The sequence below is a fragment of the Bubalus kerabau genome, chromosome 18 (assembly GCF_029407905.1).
Source record: "Bubalus kerabau isolate K-KA32 ecotype Philippines breed swamp buffalo chromosome 18, PCC_UOA_SB_1v2, whole genome shotgun sequence".
In the NCBI taxonomy this organism is placed as follows: domain Eukaryota; kingdom Metazoa; phylum Chordata; class Mammalia; order Artiodactyla; family Bovidae; genus Bubalus; species Bubalus kerabau.
Genome location: NC_073641.1, coordinates 39,370,059 through 39,393,868, shown reverse-complemented (window position 1 = coordinate 39,393,868; position 23,810 = coordinate 39,370,059). Strand labels below are relative to the sequence as shown.

Genomic DNA, 23,810 nt, shown 5'->3' with positions numbered 1-23,810 from the left:
TTCAAGTAGAGAAGGGCAAGGCATATGTTGAAAGTCTTGTTATAGACCAGGTGCTTCACAACAGTCCTGTGAGGAGGCATTGTTATATCCATTTTACATGCAAGAAAGTTGAGGTTCGGGGATAAGTAACTTAAGGCAAATTTTCCATCTGAGTCCAGGTCTATACCTGAAGGATGGGTTTCCCCCTTAGACTACTCTAACCCTAGAATTTAACTCTGATCAAGCATTGAAAATCCAGGACCTCATCTAAAACATACTGTGGCATAATCTCATAGGTCAGTATTTTTCGAACTGTGGGTCATCATTTTGGTGGGTCCCAACCAGCATTTTTTAATGAAAGAATAGAATAGAAAAGAAAATACAAGAGAGCCCAACATGTAGTAAAATATTGTTTTAGGAAATTTTTATTTCAATTATATATGTATAGGTATAGGCTTGCATAGTGAGTAAATTACTTTTCATGATTTAAAATTTTAAAGCTACATTTCCAAGCCTTTGCTGATTAATAACCGACAACCAATCAATAACTTTTTCACCTCTTGAATTTAGGGTGTGAGTGCCTTTGGTTTTCACAATTGCCTACCCTCAAGGAAAGTTCATCTTCCAAATACGAATACTTCCATAGGATGTGATGATTTGATCTGTCTTTGTTGTTGCTTAATCACTAAGCCCTGCAGACTCTTTTGCTACCCCATGGACTGTAGCCTGCCAGGCTCCTTTATCAATGGGATTTCCCACATAAGAATACTGAGTGGGTTGCCATTTCCTTCTCCAGGGGATCTTCTCTACCCAGGGATCAAACCTACATCTTCTGCAATGGCAGGTGAGTTCATTACCACTGAGCCACCAATAAAAGTCCAGTGATTTAGACTTTTATCTTAAAGACCTAAGTGTTCTACCAACATTTATTTTCCAAATTCGGTTCTAGGCTCTGCTAAAATATATATTTGTAACCCAACCTTCCAAAATCCCTCCACGCTCCCGTGAACTAGAAGATGAATTCCAAGACCAGGTTAAATTTCTCTTAGCTGTGTCTGCCAGCGGTGGTGGTAGTGGTTTAGTCACTGAGTTGTGTCCGACTCTTTCGACCCCATGGACTGTAGCTCACTAGGCTCCTGTGTCCATGGGATTTCCCAAATGAAGACACTTCAGCTCTGGAAACAAAACAAAGAGAAACTCCTTGTTAGCACTGACATCTGGTGGTCACCAAGAGGCCAGCATCACAGTGTCTGGGCCGTTGCGAATTCATCATTTATATACAAAAATATAAACGTGAATGTATATATGCATGCATATTTGTATGTATAGTGTTTACTCTGAGCCAGGGACCAGAGCAGGAGCCAGGTACCAATCCTGTTCTGTGCTTAGTCGTTCAGTCGTGTCTGAGTCTTTGTGACCCCATGGACTGTAGCTCGCCAGGCTCTGCTGTCCATGGGGATTCTCCAGGCAAGAATACTGGAGAGGGTAGCCATTCCCTTTCTCCAGGGGATCTTCCCAACCCAGGGATCAAACCTAGGTCTCCCTCAGGCAGATTCTTTACCGTCTGAGCCACCAGGGAAGCCCTACTGCAGCCAAATTGACTCCTTGTGTCCTCACACCCTTCTGGGCTCACCTCTGTTCTACTTGGTGGAGGGAAAGGACAGGGACTTCGAACATGCCAAGGTCATGGGATCCTGGGTAAACTACTTAAATTCTGGAAGACTCTGTTGCATAATCAGGATAAGAAAACAACAGTCTATACTGGGCATGGGGTATCTTATTTTATTTAACCCTCAAAATGTTTCCTTTGATATGAAGTTCCAGATACCTACTGAGCATTCAGAAAATACTGGTTTTCTTCCCCCTTCTGTCATTTTATGTAAGGCATTCACTAGCTGTCTTTCAAAGTCTAGAGTCCTACTTTGTTCCCATCATGGCTTACCTGCCTTACTCAATTAAAATAATAACAAAGATTTATGGAGCACTTACTATGTGCCATGAGATTTCTACAAGATATCTAAAAGTATTCTAAGAGATTTACATGGTTAAAATAAAGTCACAGGCTTCCCTGATGGCCCAGTGGTAAAGAATCTGTCTGCCAATGCAGGAGACACAAGTACGATCCCTGATCCAGGAAGATCCACATGCCGCAAATCAACTAAGCCCGAGTACCACAGTTGTTGAGTCTGTGCTCTAGAGTCTGGGAGCCACAACTACTGAGCCCACAAGCCCTAGAGCCTGTGCTCTGCGACAAGAGCAGACACCACATTGAGAAGCCTGAGCACCACAACTAGTGTTTAGCCCCTGCTCACTGCAACTAGAGAAAAGTTCGTGCAGCAACGAAGATCCAACACAGCCAAAAATAATTAAATACATTAAATTATTTTGTTTAAAAAATCAAGTTACATTAGCCCTCTGAAAAGGAACTACTATTGCCTTCTATTTTTTTTAATTTGTTTATTTTTATTTATTTGGCTGTGCTGGGTCTTAGTTGAAGTGCATGAGTTCTTTAAGTGCAACATGTGGGATCTAGTTCCCTGACTAGGGGTCAAACCCAGGCCCCCTGCATTGGGAGCATGGAGTCTTAACCACTGGACCACCAGGGAAGTTCCTGTCACCTCCCATTTTATACAATTGTCTCATCTAATTGCTATTAAAACCCTGTAAGATAGTTATTGTCATTATCCCTATTCTACAGATGAGAAAGCTGAGGTTAAATAACTAGGCTGAGGTCCCAAAGCTAACAAACACTGAAGTTGGAATTACAACTAAGTTTCATTCCAAAGGCTTAGGTCTTCACCACCCTTCTCCTTTAGACTTTCACATGGTTCCAGTCTCCCAAACTAGCCCATGATCTCAAAGGCAGAGCGGTCGACCTGCAAAAGGTTTTCCCTTACCATGTGATATATTTAACACAAAAACAATTTAGCAACTTTTTAAAAATTGAGGACTTCATGACACTCTTCATATAAGAGGCCCTCCTGTGGTGGTGTGCAAAAACAAAAACAAAATCAGGAATCACCAGGGCCAATACATGGGGACTGCAATCAGCCAGCCCAATCCTGGGTGACTGTTTGCTTTTTGTTAATAAGCTACCTTAGTTTCCTATTGCTGTTGCTACAATAGGAAATTGCAAATTTTTACAAATTTAGTAGCTTAAGACAATGTAAACTTATTTATTCTCTTAGAATTCTAAATGCCAGGCTGGATGAAGCACAAGCTGGAATCAAGATTGCCAGGAGAAATATCAATAACTTCAAATATGCAGATGACACCACCCTTATGGCAGAAAGTGAAGAGGATCTAAAGAGCCTCTTGATGAAGGTGAAAGAGGAGAGTGAAAAAGCTGGCTTAAAACTCAACCTTCAAAAAACTAAGATCATGGCATCTGGTCCCATCACTTCATGGCAAATAGATGGGGAAACAGTGACAGATTTTATTTTCAGAGAGCTCCAAAATCACTGCAGATGATGAATGCAGCCATGAAATCAAAAGATGCTTGCTCCTTGGAAGAAAAGCTATTCCAAATCTAGACAGCATATTAAAAAGCAGAGACATTGCTTTGCCAACAAAGGTCCATCTAGTCAAAGCTATGGTTTTTCCAGTAGTCATGAATGGATGTGAGAGTTGGACCATAAAGAAGGCCAAAGGCCGAAGAATTGATGGTTTTGAATTGTGGTGTTGGAGAAGCCTCTTGAGAGTCTCTTGGACTCCTAGGAGATTAAACCAGTCAATTCTAAAGGAAATCAGTCCTCGGTGTTCATTGGAAGGACTCATGCTGAAGCTGAAGCTCCAATACTTTTGCCACCTGATGCAAAGAGCTGACTCATTAGAAAAGACCCTGATGCTGGGAAAGACTGAAGGCAAGAGAAGAAGGGGACGACAGAGGATGAGATGGTTGGATGGCATCACCGACTCAATGGACATGAGTTTGAGCAAGCTGCAGGAGGCGGTGAAGGACAGGGAAGCGTGTCATGCTGCAGTCCATGGGTTCACAAAGAGCTGGACATGAATGAGTGACTGAACAACAACAACAACAGTTCTGGAGATCAGAAGTCTCAAATCAAGATGTTGGCTGGGCTGAATTCCTTCTGGGAGTTTTCCACAAGAATCTATTTCTTTGCCTTTTCCAGTTTTTAGACATCATCCACATTCCTTGGCCCATGGCCCCTTCCTTGCATCACTCCAACCTCTTCCTTCCACTAGCATCTCCTACTAGTAACTTTAGTCCTCCTGCCTCCCTCTCTTGAATACAGAAGACATGGGTTTGATCCTTGATCTGGGAAGATTCCACATGCTGCCAGACAACTAAACCCATGTGCCCCAACTACTGAGCCCACGTACCACAACTACTGAAGGCCTCAGGCCCTAAAGCCCGTGCCCTGAAACAAGAGAAGTCATTGCAATGAAAAGCTCCTGCTCGCAGCAATTAGAGAAAGCCCAAGTGCAGCAACAAAGACCCAGCACAGACATATAAATAAATAAATGTTTTTAAAAAGATTGTTAACAAAGTCTCTTTAACCGTGTCAGGGAACATCCTCACAGGTTCCAGGCATCGGATCCAGACATACACTGGATGACCACAATGCAGCCTAACACACAAGCCCAGGCCAGGTTTCCTCCCACAGGGAATTTCACAGGTCAGGGCTCTGCTTCTCCAACAAGATGGTACTTGGAAGCTCTACGAGGCCTGGGCTCCAGATGTATGAGGTGAACCTTTATTCTGGACAGTAAAGCAGCATGGTGTGGTGCTTTGGAACCATAGAAAAGCAGGACTTCTGAGTCCAGCTTGCATTCCCTTTTATCAGGTAGATCAAAGACCATTCACTTCACTTGACTAAGCTTCAGTGTCTTGTCTGTGAAATGGAAACATCACCTGCCCTCAGGGTTGATGTGAGGACTGAAGATCCATTCCAGAAAGGGCCTAGGGCATAGGAGGTTCTCCCTGAGACCCTCTCAGGTGACTGTGAACTTGAGCTGCCCAGCAATAACATTGATATGATGGGTCTGCCCATGTACAGATGAAGGGCGAAGAGAGAGGAGGAATCCAGAAAAAAAAAAAAAAAAAATATATATATATATATATATATATTGGTCATGTGGCCAGGACAAGAATGAAGTAGTCTTCTTCTACTTGACCTATTTTGTGAAAACTATAAAAATCTCTTCTGCTTTCTCATTATCTATTGTTAACCTCAAATATACAAGCAATAGATGTTGGATCTGTGTCAAGAGCAAAATGAGCTTCATGAGAGGCCTGATGTACTTTGAAAATGGTGCTGAGATTTTGAGATTTGAAAGCTATGTTGAATATTCAACATTGCTGATACCCGGTTAAATTGAGAAAGTAAAAACCCTTAGTTGATTGGTGGTCTCAGCTTCCTTCTCTACAAATGAGAGGATCTTTTTTTTTTAATGCGTCTCTTTCTAACTGGGTAGACCACAGAGGAACCTCAAAGATTTTCATTAATGAGCATGCCGTTTATCTATTTTGAAGATAATCATAGCTTAAGTCAGGGTTTGTGTCTTAGTTACTGATGTCAGCACAGGAAAGGGTTAAGTATAGGACCCTGTTATGAATAAGAGTTGTGAAACTCTACTGCTGTTTCTTTTATACTCAGAGGCAATGATCACTTTAATCGAAGATAAGACACCTTGCCTAAAACAATTAGCGTTGACAGTACATGTAATAAGCAGAACATTAAATTATAAATGTGTTCCTTTTCTTTTTCCCTGCCACACATATTAGGTAACAGTGACAAGAAAAGTAAGTAAAAGATGATTCTAAGTAATTTCAGAGCATGATTATAAAGTGAGGCTGGTGAGATTTTTGTCTTTTTGACAAATTGAAGGAAGCTCGTAGAACAAATCTACTTTCGAGAGTGCATTTCCACTTAGCTATTCTCTAAGTGGCGATGCATTACCCCTAGAAAGAAATATCAAAGTTCTTCAACTGCCAAAGATAAAATGACACATTTGGCTCCCAGCAATACATTCTTGACTGTCACTAGATTTCCAGGAAAAGAAAACAAGAAAATTAAATTTGACAGAAATGCAGAGGGTGAAGAAAGAAGGAATTTTTTCCAGTTAGCATTTCAAAGTCCATTCAGCAACAGACCACTTTGGCATCTCCCCCATTTTACCCTACAGATATGAATGTTATTTTTTAAATTATTTTATTATTAGTGTTTTTGGCTGCACTGGGTCTTTGTTGCTTTGCAAGGGCTTTCTCTGGTTGCAGAGAGTGGGGGCTACCCTTCGTTGTGGTGCTCAGGCTTTTCATTGAGGTGGTGTCTCTTGTTGCAGAGCACGGGCTCCAGGGCATGTGGGTTTCAGTAGCTGAGGCACACAGGCTTATTAGTTGTGGCTCATGGGCTCTAGAGCATGGGCTCAGTCATTGTGGTACACAGTCTTAGTTGCTCTGTGGTATGTGGGATCTTCTCAGAACAGGGATCAGATCTGCGTTCCCTGCATTGGCATGCAGATTCTTTACCACTGAGCCATCAGGAAAGTTCCATGAATGTTATTTTAATGGAGCTGCCACCCTATAGAGAATAGATGGTGTCTACATGTTTAGTCCACAGATGACTTGTATAGTTTGCATGATAACTCATTCCAGACAACTTGAGAATAACTGTGAGCAACTACCTGTCCAGAAATGAATTGTACAGCTCTCACTTCTGTATTTCCAAAATACCCTTCCATGGAATTATTGCAAAAGCCTGTTCTTCAATCTGAGCTTTAAACTGAGGATCGTGTTCGTTCCGTGTTTGGAAACTATCCAATATGATAGTGGTTATTTAAATTAATTTAAATGTCATTTTAGTCAATTATTAGTCAATTTTATTTAAAATGAAATGAAATGTAAAATTTCAGTTCTTCAGTTGCACGAACCACATTGCATGTGCTCAATGGCCCAAGTGGCTAGTGGCTGCCATCTTGGACAGCACAGATGGAGGACATGGCCATCAAGGCAGAAGGTCTTATTTATTGAGTTATCTCTGTGCTCAGGACACTGTAGGTTGAGAGTCAAGGGTGGGAACTGGGAGAGGTTGAGAGTCGGGTGGGAGAGTGAGAGGTGGGAACACAAGGATGGGGAAGAGGAGTTACAATAGACATTTATGGGCAACCAGAGGGGATTTGAGTCAAAAAAGAATTGCTAATTGACTATCCTGTGAGCACCAACGCTGAGAGAAACAGAGATGAATAAATGAAATGTAGTTCCTGCCCTCAGGATATTCAGGGTAGGACAAAAACAACAAACACACATTACAAAATCACTTTCATACAAGTTATTATGCCAAAAGGACATATCATGAGAGAGCTATGGGGGCATTCAGACAGTTGTTAATGGAAATTAAAGATGAGAACAATCAGGAACTGAAGGGTAAAAGAAAAAGGAGACCGCAGGGTAGGAGAGGCTGCCAGAGGGAGATGGTGGGGATTGGAGAGAAATGTCGAAGTGAACTTGCTAACAAACACGAGCCTGATATGGAGCAAGACTAGCAGAGGGTATAGACTCTCAGCATCACCAAACACTGGTTTTTTTTTATTAGTCTTCCACTACTGTGTTTTGGAAAATGTTTATCATTATTACCTGAAATAATAAAACATGCACGTGCTTTGGAGTAAGAAAGACTTGGACTTGAATCCCAGCTCTACTACTTACCCACTGTGTAATGTTAGTTAACTTAGCTAACCTAACCTCTCAGAGCCTGTCTTCTTCCTCATTTACAGAACTGTGGATTATAACAGCTATTTCTAAGTATTGTCACAAAGATTAAATGAAATAGTGTAGATAAAAGTGTTTAACAGAGTGCCTGACTCATGGTAAATACACAACTGGGGTTATGTTTTTCCTTCCCTTTCTGGAAGATGATGGCTAAGCCTACAGCTTTGGGGGGTAGACTGCTTGGTTCAACTCATACTCTCTCTCTTACTGGCTGTGTGATATTGGGTATAGTCTGAGAGACATCTTCCCAAGTGACAGTAAGTGTGGACTCATGACAGTTTAAGTCTGAGCATACCACTTTTTTTAGCAGAAATGGGACCTATTGGCAAAAATCACTTTGTAGGACTCCATTTTCACTGCTTATGTTAAGGATAAACACTTGTTAGTTAATAATACAGTGAGAATTTGAGAATAGTGGTAACTAGTACAGAAGTTATCACTCAATTAAGGAATGAAACAAGTTAAGCAGGGTTATGGTTTGTTTACACCTGTACGGTCAGCTCTGTTTTAATCTGCACCAACAGTGATACCTCATACCATTTCCTATGGGTTTACACTTTTGAACTTAATCACATACATTTCGGGCCTGTGGTGTTATCTCTTCTATAACAGATCATCTGTTTCCTTTTCATTTATTTTATCTCCCAAGCCAATACGCAATGTTTTTGAAAGAAGGAGCCAAGTATATGTTCTTTATATCTCACATGGTTCCTAGCACAGTCTTGCACTTGTTGCAGAAGAAAAGGAGGGGTGGGAGAAAGGAAAAATGGGAACAGCTTGTGTTTGTGTTAGAAATCTGAAATAAACATGTATTTGGTTACGGCAGAAAGTGAAGAAGAACTAAAGAGCCTCTTGATGAAAGTGAAAGAGAGAGAGAAAAAGTTGGCTTAAAGCTCAACATTCAGAAAACTAAGATCATGGCATACAGTCCCATCACTTCACGGGAAATAGATGGGGAAACAGTGGAAATAGTGGCAGACTTTATTTTCTTGGGCTCCAAAATCACTGCAGATGGTGACTGCAACCATGAAATTAAAAGATGCTTACTCCTTGGATTGAAAGTTATGACCAACCTAGATAGCATATTAAAAAGCAGAGACATTACTTTGCCAAAAAAGGTCCATCTAGTCAAAGCTATGGTGTCTCCAGTAGTCATGTATGGATGTGGGAGTTGGACTATAAAGAAAGCTGAGGACGAAGAATTGATGCTTTTGAACTGCGGTGTTAGAGAAGACTCTTGAGAGTCCCTTGGACTGCAAGAAGATCCAACCAGTCCATCCTAAAGGAGATCAGTCCTGAGTGTTCATTGGAAGGACTGATGTTGAAGCTGAAACTCCAATACTTTTGCCATCTGATGCGAAGAGGTGATTCCTTTGAAAAGACCCTGATGCTGGGAAAGATTGAAGGTGGGAGAAGGGGATGACAGAGGATGAGATGATTGGATGGCATCACGGACTCAATGGACATGAGTTTGGGTAAACTCTGGGAATTGGTGATGGACAGGGAGGCCTGGTGTGCTGCAGTCCATGGGATCGCAAAAAGTCAGACACAACTGAGTGACTGAACTGAACTGAACTGACAATAAAATGGCCATTCAGGGTAAGCCTAATGTTGGATGTGTAATCATGGTATCATGACACCAAGTGCTGTATGGTGGAAGACTCTGGTCCTTCTTCTCGTCAGTTTTAAATAATCAAGATTTTATCCTAGAAATACACTAGAAAAACCTTTAAGCCTCTACAGTCATAATTACCTGTTTTAAATTATTTTAAGATATATATTAAATTATTTTGCTTACATTTTATGTTTTTAAAAAATGAAACATGAATTTATTCCCTTGTAATGAATGACAGGGAAACACACAAGACACCATTGAAGTTGCCTTCACCTCCTTATCTCTCTCTCCACCCCATTGACAGCACGGGTAACTGTCTGCCTGTTTCCCTGAAGCAATTTATATTTTATGCCTGTACCATGTTTTGGGTTGTTGGAATCCTTCTAGATGAAAGATTTCATGATTTTATAATTAAGAAGGGATCATTAGATATATTCATTCATCCAATAAATATTTATGGGAAATCTACTCTAGCACCACCTGGGAAGCCCTAGGGGAATATGGTGGTGGATTTAACATACTGTGCTGTCTTCTCTTGCTATTGACATCAGGATTCCAAGAACTCTCTTTCAAAAAGACATTTTCAGGGCTTCCCTAGTGGTTCAGATGGTAAAGAATCTGCCTGCAATGCAGGAGACCTGGGTTTGATCCCTGGGTTGGGAAGATCCCCCGGAAAAGGAGATGGCTACCTACTCCAGTATTATAAATAAATGGTATTGAATAGTTTATGAATAACTGGCTCTCCACTTGAAAGAAAAGCAAAATTCAAAAAGGCATTTGGAAGGATGAAACTGGTGGCTCAGTGGTTAAGAATCCACCTGCAGTGTAAGAGACGTGAGTTAGATCCCTGGGTTGGGAAGATCCCTTGAGAAGGAAATGACAACCCAGTTCAGTATTCTTGCCTGGGAAATCCCATGGACATATGAAGTGGAAAGTTACAGTCCATGAGGTTGCAAAGAGTTGTACACAACTGAGCAACTAAACAACAACAAAACTGACATGAAGCTAGATGTCAGGAAGTTGAGGTGTGGCGGGGAAGGAAGATTGATATCTGTACTGTTGTGGTTTAGTGAAATTTGGCTGTGTAAGAAAGACTTGTGGTGGGGTGGTAGCTTATGGACGTATAATAGCTGAGACAAGGAAAGATCCGTTCCAACACAGGAAGAACCTATAACTTCATGTAAGAAGGTATTTTTGAACACCTACAAAGGCCAGGCACTGGGGTTACTTCCGCAGGAATATGTGTCTCCCATACAGTGAGCTCCTTCACATTTGGCTGGACACCGTGGGGTGTATAAGTGTGTGTAAGATAACCACTGCCCATTTACAAGCACCACTACCACATTTGAAGCAGAAGTGCAGAGAAAATCAAGCCTAGTGTGAGAATGCGGTCAGTTCCCCATTCCAGAATGGGGTCAGTTCCAGTTCCAGGAAGATGCTAAGAGGATGACTTACGTGACCAGGTAGGAAGATTTATTTTGGAGCAGTTTTGGAAGACATCATATCTTTTTTTCTCATTGGTGGGAATGGCCACTTAGTATAAATTTTCTATAAAGTAATTGAGGAAAATATATCGCTAGCCTTTAAAATGTCCATGCACTTTGGGAATTCTGTGGCCATTCAGTGGTTAGAACTCTATACACTCTCACTGCTGAGAGCCCAGGTTCAATTCCTTATCAGAGAATTAGAATCCCCACTTTTTCTTTTTTTTTTTTTTTTGCTCAACATTCCTCCCCCACTCAAAAAAAATGCCCATACCCTTTAACCCACTAATTCCTCTTCGAGAAATCTTCCTAAGGAAATAATCAGTTCTTGGCAAAAATGAGAAGCACAGTGATAGTTACAGAATTTGGACTCTAGGCTCAAATCTGGCCACTCTACTAACTAGTTAGGTTCCCTTGAACAAATACCTTAACTTTACTCTCTTCAGTTTAAAATAGGGATGATAGTATTTATCTATAAGATTATTGCGAGGCTCTAAATGAATTGATATGTCAAACATTTGAAACTTGGCAAGCAAAAAACAATGAGGTTCCCTGGTAGCTCAGATAGTAAAGAATCTGCCTGCACAGCAGGTGACCCCGGTTTGAATCCTGAGTTGGAAAGATCTCCTGGAGAGGGGATAGGCTACCCACTCCAGTATTCTTGTCTGGAGAATTCCCATGGGCAGAGAATCCCCTGATGGGCTGCAGCCTATGGGGTTGCAAAGAGTCGGACATGACTGAGCGGCTAACCACACACACAAGCACAAAAATATAAAGATTTATCATTAAAGCAAAAGAAAATGGAGACACTAAAAATCTCTAGCAAAAATACATGGTTTACATTAGCAGAAGACTACATGGCCAGGCAAATGTGGCAGAAATTGCTAGCTGAGCCTCAGTATCTGTCTTATCCTTCTAAAGTAGTAGAAACCCTGGATTTTAGTTTGGCATATAACCACCCAGAATAAATACTATGATTCCCATCCTTCCTTGCAACTGATTATGGCCATATGACTAGATATGGCCAATGTAATATAAGCAGAAGTGATGGACATTAGGGGTATGCCTTCCCCCCTTTCCCCTCCCCCACAACTTTTTGATTTTCACATAAGCATGATGGTGAGACATCTTGGACCATGCAGAAAAAAACCACACCTGGAGATGGCAAAGCAATGCAATTAAAGAGCCTGAGCCTCTGGCAGCTTCACAGAGCTTCATAACAGCTCAAGCTGCCACAACAGAGAAACACATTTCTATCTTGGTTAAGTCACTGTTCGGTCTCTTTCACAACGGCCAGACCTATTTCCTATTAGTGCAAGGAAATAGTATGCAGCTACTTAAAATGATGCTTTAAGAAGCAGTTTGAATTTCATGAAAGAATGATTATTACTTAGTAGGTGGGAAAAAAAAACTGAATACTATATTGCTATATGATCTCAGTAGCTTTTAAAATTCATAGTTAAAAAAACTAGAGGGAACTATGCCAAAATAGATTATGTTTGGATATTTTTCTTCTACTTGACTATATTCTTCCAAATTTTCTGCAGTGTAATTCCAATATACTGATAATCAAGAGAAGATAAAGTATAAAAATTCTAGCCACCTATATTTCAAGACAAACCTGCTCCAGTTTCCAGAAATACCCCTTCTCCTTCTACACTCATGGGTCATTTTGGTCTTGCCTCATTAGATTGTAAGCAAGCACTGTGTCTTGTATAATTCTGTGTTGCACAAAATTTCACCTTTAGTAGACTCTCAATAAGTATTTCACAGATAATTCATCACAAAGCAGAGATGTTTATGAATATAGTTAAAGCAATCACTTGGTCGCTTTATTTGAACAGACCCTTAAAACAAGCAAACTAGTCACAATTCCTTGCATGTAGTTTATCTTCCAATATTATACTTAAGAACAATAGAAAATTTTTTATATCTGCATTTGAGTTTTACATATATTTTTAAATACTCATCACCAGTCTATTAAGCACATATTATTATCACCATTTTACAGATTTCAAAAATGAGGCATAGAGAGGTTATTCACCCCAGATCACAGAACTACCAAGTGATAGGGTTGAAATTGTAACCTAAATCTCCTTTACTACTTTATCCTACTTCATATATATATATATATACATATATAAAATCTAGCATGCATCTTCTGGTCTGACCCAGGGATCAAACCCTCATCTCCTGCATTGGCAGGCAGATTCTTTACCACTGTGCCATCAGGGAAGCCCTTTGAGATATACAGTATATCAGTATACTGTATGTATATATATATATATATATTCAATATGTATAGAATTATCAGTCCTACCTAACACACATACATGCACACAGTGTTTTAATCCTCTCAATAATCTACATAAATATTTTTAGTGTGCTAATAATATATTTCTTTTTTTATTGTGTATTCAGTCGCTCAGTCATGCCCAACTCTTTGCAGCCCTGTGAACTGTAGTCCATCAGACTCCTTCTGTCCATGGAATTTTCCAGGCAAGAATACTGGAGCAGGTTGTCATTTCCTACTCCAGGAGATCTTCCCAACCCAGGGATCGAACCCACATCTCTTGTGTCTTCTGCATTGGCAGGCAGATTCTTTACCACTTTGCCACCTGGGAGTTTTTAATTGGAAAAGAAATACATGCCCCAGTCTCAGGTCAGTTCAGTTCAGTCGCTCAGTCGTATCCAACTCCTTGCAACCCCATGAATCACAGCACGCCAGGCCTCCCCATCCATCACCAACTCCCAGAGTTCACCCAAACCCATGTCCATTGAGTCAGTGATGCCATCCAGCCATCTCATCCTCTGTCATCCCCTTCTCCTCCTGCCTCCAATCCCTCCCAGCATCAGAGTCTTTTCCAATGAGTCAACACTTCACATGAGGTGGCCAAAGTATTGGAGTTTCAGCTTTAGCATCAGTCCTTCCAATGAACACCCAGGACTGATTTCCTTTAGAATGGACTGGTTGGATCTCCTTGCAATCCAAGGGACTCTCAAGAGTCTTCTCCAACACCACAGTTCAAAAGCATCAATTCTTTGGCGCTCAGCTTTCTTCACAGTCCAACTCTCACATTCATACATGATCACTGGAAAAACCATAGCCTTGACTAGATGGATCTTTGTTGGCAAAGTAATGTCTCTGCTTTTGAATATGCTATCTAGGTTGGTCATAACTTTCCTTCCAAGGAGTAAGTGTCTTTTAATTTCATGGCTTCAGTCACCATCTTCAGTGATTTTGGAGCCCCCAAAAATAAAGTCTGACACTGTTTCCACTGTTTCCCCATCTATTTCCCATGAAGTGATGGGACCAGATGCCATGATCTTCGTTTTCTGAATGTTGAGCTTTTTCACTCTCCTCTTTCACTTTCATCAAGAGGCTTTTTAGTTCCTCTTCACTTTCTGCCATAAGGGTGGTGTCATCTGCATATCTGAGGTTATTGATATTTTTCCCAGCATTCTTGATTCCAGTTTGTGCTTCTTCCAGCCCAGCGTTTCTCATGATGTACTCTGCATATAAGTTAAATAAGCAGGATGACAATATACAACCTTGATGTACTCCTTTTCCTATTTGGAACCAGTCTGTTGTTCCATGTCCAGTTCTAACTGTTGCTTCCTGACCTGCATATAGGTTTCTCAAGAGGCAGATCAGGTGGTCTGGTATTCCCATCTCTTTCAGAATTTTACAGTTTATTGTGATCCACACAGTCAAAGGCTTTGGCACAGTCAATAAAGCAGAAATAGATGTTTTTCTGGAACTCTCTTGCTTTTTCCACGATCCAGCTAATCATGACAAAAACATCAGACAAAACCCAACTGAGACATCCTATTGACTAGTAGCTAGTACTGACTCCTCTAAAGGTCATCTGAGAAGTCTGAAAAACTGTTTCAGCCAAGAGGAACCCAAAGGGACATGACAATAAATGAAATGTGGTGTTGTAGGTGGGATCTTGGCAAAGAAAAAGAACAATAGGTAAAAAACTAGGGAAATTGGAACAAGATATTGATTTTACTTAATAGTAATGTATTAAAATGAGTTCACTGTGACAAAGTGTGTATAATGAAACATACCCATAAGATGCTAATCATAGGGGAAACTGGGTTTAGGTATATGGAAACTCTCTGTATGATTTTTGCAATTTTTCTGTAAATTTAAAGCTATCCCAAAGTTAAAAGTGTTTTTTAAAGGATTATGCACATTTGAAAAAATTCAAACAATCAGAATATATAAAATGAACAGTAAGTCCGCCTCTTACCTTAGACTCTTAGTTTCTTGGTTCCCCTTCCAAGAGGCAAAACTTGCTGCCCATTTCCCATGTCTCCTTTTCTACAAGCACATAATGTACTGACCTATTTTTCAGTAGAGAGACCTATGTTCATGACTTAAGAATTTAATTCCCTAGGTTCAAGTACTTAGATCAGTTTTTTATGACAGGTGTAATAAATTACCACAAACAAGGGCTCAAAACAATGAGATTTATTTCCTCACAGTTCTGGAGCTGAGATATCCAAAATCAGCATGACTCGCCCAATACCAAGTGTTCAGCAGAGGCTGTGGGGAGATTCTGTCCCTTGACTCTTCCAGCTTCAGGGAGCTGCCAGCATTCCTTGGCTTGTGACTATATCCCTCTGATCTCTACCTCCATGTTCATATTGCCTTCTCCTCTTCTTCCTTGTATGTCATCTCCTTTTATTTCCCTCTTAAAAGGATTATACTGTGGGGACTTCCCTGGTAGTCCAGTGGTTAAGACTTTGCCTTCCAATGCAGAGGGTCCAGGTTAAATCCCTGGTAGGGGAGCAAAGATTCTACATGCCTCATGGCCAAAAGAATAAAACATAAAACTGAAGTACTATGGTAACAAATTCAATAAAGACTTTAAAAGTGGTCCACATCAAAGAAATCTTAAAAAAATAAAATAAAAATAAAAAAATTTAAAAGTATACTGTGATTATGTAGGGCCTATTGGATAATTCTGGTTAACCCTTCCAATTCAAGTGTTTTCTCTCAATCACACCTGCAAAGAATTTTTTGAAATAAGGAACCATTTACAGGTTTCAAGGACAAGAACCCAATATCTTTGGGAGCTATTATCTAGCCCACTATAGTAATTTAGTTTTTATAATGAAAGATTTCATTCACAAGTTAAAGACAAGTTCAAGAATAAAACTGCTGCATACACATTATTCATGTTAATAAAACTAAGAAATGATAAAATTCTGATGAGTCTTTAGCATACCTCATCCCTTTCCCTCTAAGTGACATAATTATATTCCCTTAGGTCTGCCAAAAAGACATGGGATGGTCTCACGTAAAATGTAGCTGGTCTTTTATTTTTCTTTCTGTCTTCCCTTTTGCAAGGGTAGGTTAACTCCCAGGGCTACCAGCTCCTTCTATCCTGTTGCATCAGTGTTCAGCTGTGGTTTTCTAGTCTCATTGTCAGAACATGTGATGAAAGAGTTTCAGCGTCTGATGCAAGATTGTGCTCCCTCAGTGCCCTTGTGCCCCAACATGTTGGCTCTGTGCCCCCGTGTGAGAACCTCGCTGACTGATTGGGGAACATTTGCCAGTCCCTGAAGTCCTGACTTTAAGAGCAATCTGTAGGGCTTTACCTGTGAAGCGGAGGAACTCTGGAAAACTGTCCTCTGATGGGATCACCAGGACAGTAAGGAAGGTAAGAAGGCGGTGTACGGTCTAGGAGGAAACAAAAACAGAAATCTCAGCCTCCACTGACCTGCCATCCTCTGCAGACTCATTTGCTCCTACTCAAAACTTCAGACCCTCCAGAGACAGCCTGGAATATCTTGCCTGCAAAATATACAGCACGGAGACCTGGTACTTTTTGTTCTCACAGGACAAAACATTCAAACGTAATGGTTAATCCTGAGCCTGAAATGAGAGGCTGAGTTCAACCCTTAACACTTTCCTACATCTTAGGCTCTTAATCATTCTTACCGTTTTTTGTTTTTTTTTTTTTTTTTTTTTTACTGCAGGGAAGGAAGAAGTTAAATTTCAATATGAAACAATGGCCCCCAGTATTTTCATTTACCACCAGTAATTACTGCTCAGGAAAAGGATTAAAAAAAACATACAAAGCCTAACTCCAATTCCCTATAGCCTGCTGCTCATTCCTTTCTGTAACCAGCAACATATTCACCAACGTATTTAAAACCAAGCATGACAAAGTCAAGAATACCAATAACTTTGTTCTTTGGAGTGCTGACAAAGGATCTAATGGGGCTTTAGGCACCATGTCTGTCCGGGCTCATTACACAAATATGCCCATCCTCCGGGAGGGCTGCAGGAGGAATGAGTGAGGTAATGTATCCAGGGCGCTTCACACAGAGCCTGGCAAGTGGTAAAGGCTTGACAAATAGCAGCTATCGCTATTATTAGCGCCACAGTGGGGCTCGCCTGGAAACTCCATCCGGTGTCAGGCTAAGGGAGGAGACGTCAAAAAGGAATGTGCAGTACGAGGTGGAGAGGGAGAGAAAGGAAGGAGACCAGGAGAGACCAAGAATCAGACAAGTTTTCCAAATCTTCCTGAGGACAACTTCTACCCTAGACGCACCATCCAAAATGATCTTTTTCTAAATTTGATTATTAGATGCTGCCAACTGAGTTATACTGTATGCTTTTTATTTATCAAAAGTGTTTTTCCAAGATAGAAGATTCAGTTAGCTATATTTAGGTGATCCTTGGTTTTTTGTGTTTTGGGTTTGTTTTGTTTGTTTTTTTTTTTGGTTGGGGATGGTTTGCATGTTTTACAAAAATGAAAGACCCAGGTGATAATTTTTCCTACTTAGTCTTGAGACAAAATCCTGGTGGGTTATAGTTTTGTAGACCATTTGTCTATCCGGAATATCTGGAAAAAGTGCCTGGTTGGATAAAGTTCAAGACCTCCCATGATCCACACAGTGGAACAAGTGACAACCAGGCACCATCCCTCTCTCCTCTCAATGTAGAGACAGAAAATACACAGCTGACACCATCAGCAATCTCCTGATGGGGGCAGAAACATCAGGGTTACTATTCTGCATACTTATTTGTGTTCTGTATTGGTTCGTGGAGGCATTGAAAAGCTTTTCAACAAAAACACATACAATAATATTGTGATGTAATATAGGTTAGAATAAACAATCAGCAGCAGGGACAATATAAATAAAAATAGAAAGTTGAGACTGAGGAAAGCCCATGATGGCTTATATAGAGCCTATAATTGTGCCTCGAATTTAGCTTGAGAGAGAAGTTTTCAGCAACCAGAGCAGCAACCTAGGAGCCCGGGTCAAACCTAGAGAGGAGGGAAGGGCAGGGGCCGCTGGAATCACAAGGGGAAACTGCAGGCCAGGCCGAGGCTGACCAGCCTGCCAGTCTGGACTGGGGACAGCCAGTGAGCCAGAGATATCCAGCTCATTCCCATTTTTGCAACCACACTCCGCCCCTATTCCCATTTAGTGTGACCCCAGAGAAGCACAGATTACAAGTTCTCAGTCAAGGAAGGAACTGGTAAATAATCCAAGATGCTGGTTAAAAGTAGATCCAGATGGGACTTCCCTGGCGGTCCAGTGGTTGAAAATCTGCCCTTCTGCTGCAGGGGGTATGAGTTCAATCCCTCGTCAGAGAACTAAGATCCCTCATGCTGTGTGGTCCAAAAAAAAAAATAATTTTTAAGGTAGATACAGAAGTTTTTGAGGTCAGATGAGCAAGTGGTTAAATCAGCATCTGCAGGGTACGAAGGACACAGCCAGGAATTTCCCTGAGATCCAGGGTCTATGCTAGCATGAAGGTGAAAGTTGTGGCATTCTATATCACAGATCAAGGCTCTGATGCTCTTGGCATGGACTATGCTTAAAGCAGGTGTGTGCAATCATTCAGCAAGGTCAAAAATTAAAAAAAAAAAAAAAAAGCATCTCAGAAATGCTGTCAGCTTCCCAGTGAACCTGCCTGGATGAATTAGCTGCAAAATGTGCCCCTGGAGGAACTAGATGAATTCGCCTGCAGCAGCGGTTGCCAGATATGAAGCAATAAATCTTGAAGGACATCTGCCAAAAGCATAATTTTCATTTTCGAATGGTTACTATAGAATAGCTCTTGAAGAGGGGAAAATAATTAGCTAGCAGGACCACCTGTTTATGATAAGCCCCTTGGTTCCTAAGCAGAGGTCAGCAAACCATAAGCTTTGCCTGTTTGTATTCTCCCATTAGGGGCTTCTCTGGTGGCTTAGTGGTAAGGACTCTGCCTGCTAATGCAGGAGACTCTGGCTTAATCCCTGATCTGGGAAGATTCCCTGGAGGAGGAAATGACAACCACTCCAGTATTCTTGCCTGGAAAACCCCATGGACAGAGAAGCCTGGTGGGCTATAGCCAATGCGATTGCAAAAAGAGTCAGACATGACTTAGTAACTGCATAACAACAACAAATTTTCCCATTATCTATAGCCAGGCATTCAGGGGACTGCAAAGAAGTTTCAAATCATTGAAACATAATAAACATAAGTTTACCAACAAGAGGAAAGTGGCAAGACTAAACAATCTCAAATATTATCTAATTTATTTTTCAATTAATTAATCAATTTCTTGGCTGCAGTGAGTCTTTGTTGCTGAGCACAGGCTATCTCTAGCTACGGTGAGCGGGGGCTACTCTTCGTTGCGATGGGCAGACTTCTCGTTGTGGTGGCTTCTCTTGTTGCAGAGTACAGGCTCTAGAGCTTGGGCTTCAGTAGTTGTGGTGCATGGGCTCAGTTGCCCGCAGCATGTGGAATCTTCCCAGACTAGGAATCAAACCTGTCCGTGTCCCCTGCATTGGCAGGTGGACTCTTAACCACTGGACTACCAGGTAAGTCTTCTAATTTCTCTTTTTAAAATCTATTATTTATTTTGGCTGCTCTGGGTCTTCATTGCAGTATGCAGACTCTTCATTGGGAACCACAGGCTTCTCTAGTTGAGGTGCAAGGGCTCAGTAGTTGCTGCACATGGGCTTAGGTGCAGCCTGGAGATTCTTAGTTCCTCTACCAGGGATCAAACTGGGGCCCCCTGCATTGGAAACTTGGAGTCATTCCCTGGGCCACAAGGGAAGACCCTACTTAATTTCTTAGCAGTCCATTCTAGCTAACCATGCTTCTTAAAGAAGTATGAATGTAGAGTGTACCAGACCCCCACTTATTTCTAAATTAATTGTGCAGTAACTTTTTAGTTCCTTGGCCCCTCCAATTGCCTCTTCTGATTCTAAAAGTGTGGGGAAGGAATCCCTAGGATGCCTTTTCCCCAGCAACCTTGTCTCTTATTTTCTTATGAAAAGCAGGATAATGCCCCTCCCCACAAAGATGTCCATATCTTAACCTCCAAAACCTGTGCATATGTTAAATTACATGGCAAGAAGGAAATAAGGTTGAAGGTGGAATTAAGTTGCTAATCAACTAACCTTGATAGGAAAAGATTAACCTGGATTATCTCAGTGTCATCATAGGGGCCTTAAAATCGGAAGAGGGAGGCAGAAGGGGCAAAACCAGGGAGACAGCGTCATGAAAAGACAGCCATTCTTTGTCGGCTTTGAGGATGGAAGGGAAACAAGAACCAAGGGAGTCAGGCAACTTCTAGAATGCTGGAAAAGGCAGGAAACAGATTCTCCCCTAGAGTTCTCAGAAAAGAACCAGCCTGGATTGTAGCCCAATGAGACCTCTTTCAATTTTGTGACTGTGACATGGTAAATTTGCCACTATGTAGTGTCTTATTTCTTCTCAACTGCAACTCATACATAACCTGAGAACTGACCTCTCTCTCTTGCAGTGCTTCTCCAAACTTGGATACGCAATGGAATCACTTGCTGCTGCTGCTACTGCTGCTAAGTCGCTTCAGTCATGTCCAACTCTGTGCGACCCCAGAGACGGCAGCCCACCAGGCTCCGCCGTCCTTGGGATTCTCCAGGCAAGAACACTGGAGTGGGTTGCCATTTCCTTCTCCAATGCAGGGAAGTGAAAAGTGAAAGTGAAGTCGCTCAGTCGTGTCCGACTCTTAGCGACCCCATGGACTGCAGCCCACCAGGCTCCTCCGTCCATGGGATTTTCCAGGCAAGAGTACCGGAGTGGGCTGCTGTTGCCTTCTCCGCTTGAGCAGTTTTAAAATACTGAATGCTGGGACTTCCCAGCATGGTGGTCCAGCGGCTAAGATTCTGCACTCCCAGTGCTGGGGGTTCAGGTTCAGTTCTTGGTCAGGGAAATAGATCCCACATGTTGCAACTAAGACCCAGTGCAGCCAAATAAGTAAATATTTTTTTTTTTAAGTACTGAATGCTGGGTCCCACACACAGAGATTTCTGATTTAATGAGTCTGGGGACAGTTTATGAATCATAAATTTTTCAAACTCCCCAGACAATTCTAATGTGCTGGCAAGTTTAAGAAATGCTGTTGTAGAGGGTGTGACATATGTCCCTGTTAACCCCTGGGTGTCTCAATAACTTTTGGTCTTACACTTCTCAGACCTTAACTGTTTCCTATCAGAATCAAAGGTTGATTAAAGAGCAACAAAAGATAAAGTTATAGGCTGATGTGTAATTTTTGACAAATTTCTCTCCAGAATGCAGAACACAATAAGTAGTGAAGAAGCTATACCTGAACCTTGCTCACTTCTCATGTAAAGTATTGCACAGGACAGTGGGCTCCTAAGCTCTTATATTGATCAGGATTTCCATGCAAGGGACAGAATCTATTATAGCTAGTTTAAGCAGGAAAAACATTTATGAGGGGCTTCCCTGATAACTGAGTTGGTAAAGAATCTGCCTGCAATGCAGGAGACCCCAGTTAAATTCCTGGATTGGGAAGATCCACTGGAGAAGGAATAGGCCTCCCACTCCAGTATTCTTGGGCTTCCCTGGTGGCTCAGCTGGTAAAGAATCTGCCTGTAATGCAGGAGACCTGGGTTGGGAAGATCCCCTGGAGAAGGAAAAGGCTACCCACTCCAATATTCTGGTCTGGAGAACTCCATGGACTCTATAGTCAATGGGGTCACTGAGTCAGACACAACTGAGCGACTTTCACTGACTGTAAGCTTACTATAAAGACTTACTGAATCACTGGGAAAGCTGAATAAATAGGCTCCAAGACAAGTTTCAAGAACAAAAAGCCTCAGTGCTGAAATGGGTCACCAGAGGAGTTTCTGCCTCTTCTGTGGTCAGGAAACATCTGGCTCCAGGACCGTGGCAGGAAGCTGCTAGAGTGAGGAAGCTGCCCCATCCCTGCTCTGATATACACCAGCAAGGAGGCTTCATGCTCTGCCTCTTAGCACTCAAGCCAGCTGAGTTAATGCTGCTTCAGGGCAGGGGGAGGGTTGGGGTGGAGGTATCCCTCCATGACGGGGCTTTTCAGAAAAAAAACAAGCGCAGCAGAAATACAGCCTCCATTTCACTTCTGCCTTCTAAATCTTGCACAAGGGTGTTTGATTGGCCCAGCCTAACAACATCCAAAACCTTAGCTGCAAGAGAGTCTGGGTTTAAAAAAAATTTTTTTTTAACTTCTGCAGATTGGGAAAGTTCACAGAAGAAAGCTTGAATGGATATTGAGCACCAATCCACCATAAATCCCATAGACTTTTCCTCTAGCTATTCAACATCCTTGGACAGCAAGGAGATCAAACCAGTCAATCCTAAAGAAAATCAACCTTGAATATTCATTGGAAGGACTGATGCTGAAGATAAAGCTCCAGTACTTTGGCCACCTGATTCAAAGAGCTAACTCATTAGGAAAAAAACCCTGATGCTGGGAAAAATTGAGGGCAGGAGGAGAAGGGGCAGCAGAGGATAAGATGGTTAGATAACATTACTGACTCAATGGACATGAGTTTGAGCAAACTCCAGGAGATCGTGAAAGACAGGGAAGCCTGGCATGCTGAAGTCCTTGGGGTCAGCAAAGAGTCAGACATGACTGAGCAACAGAACAACAAAATTCAACATCCATACTTACCTTCTCTCCATATTTAAACTTCCAAACAATAATTTTCCCTGTACCAAAAAACAAAACAAAAACAAAGAAATACAAATGTATTCACCTCCTCTCAAAAGTAGAGACTCAAATTTCCATAAGTCTCTGCATCTATCTTTGGGTAATATTTATTCCTTCTCTACAAACAATTCCATCATGATATTCCATACTGTATAAATTAACTTGTAAAATTAACCACCATCAATAGACCATTTATAAAGTTTTGAGAAAACTGAAAAGGAAGGAGGAGAAATGGTTAATGTGTTAAAAAAAAAAATACACATAACACAACAAGGATGAAATCACTGGTGGCCATAGCAGTTCCAGAGACAGCTATAAGTCTACAGTGGGCATTTACAGCTGTTTTCCTCCACAGCCTATTATAGGTTACTTGCCAGCATCACAGCTGGGCCAAATAATTTAGCTGGTAGAGTGACCCAGATCTTCATTCCTTGGGAATAAACCCTCAGGGATCCTGGCTGCTAGATTTCTGTAGTCTTCTGCTAAAATTTATTGTTAAATATATAAATTAAATTAAAATGTATATTAAATATATAATTTAATGTAACTTTTACCAGTGGGCATTGCCCTACTATGAAGTGTCCGAGAAGAACTTACCAGAAGATTCCAGAAACACCTCTCCCTGCTCCCATAGTAAAACAGCAATCCTATTTCCCCTGGATTACCCAGCTGAAACAATTCCCTGACACAGAACTGACCCGTCTTTGCCTCTTGGTTTATTTGACAAGGTGCCCAAAATGGTGAGTAGCAATCTCAAATTCCAACTGAACACAACAAATCAATATCACGTGACTCCTGATGTTTTGATTGAGAAGGATAGAACATTAATTATGTGGTATTCCTTCCAAAGGGTCTTCCCAGGTGGCGCTAGTGGTAAAGAACCTGCCTGCCAATGCAGGGGATGTAAGAGACGCAGGTTCGATCCCCAGACCCTCTGGAGGAGGGCATGGCACCCCACTGCAGTATTCTTGCCTGGAGAATCCCAAGAACAGAGGAACCTAGTGG

At 41.4% G+C, this 23,810-nt stretch overlaps 1 long non-coding RNA gene across 1 annotated transcript; it reads right to left on the bottom strand.

The window, feature by feature from the left end:
- Window positions 1-431: 431 nt before the first annotated feature.
- On the bottom strand, window positions 432-22,154 carry LOC129633127 (uncharacterized). Its single transcript, XR_008704905.1, has 3 exons — window positions 21,874-22,154; window positions 16,424-16,505; window positions 432-1,154 (listed from the first exon to the last, which is right to left on the bottom strand). It is a non-coding gene; the product is annotated as an uncharacterized LOC129633127 (long non-coding RNA).
- Window positions 22,155-23,810: the final 1,656 nt, after the last annotated feature.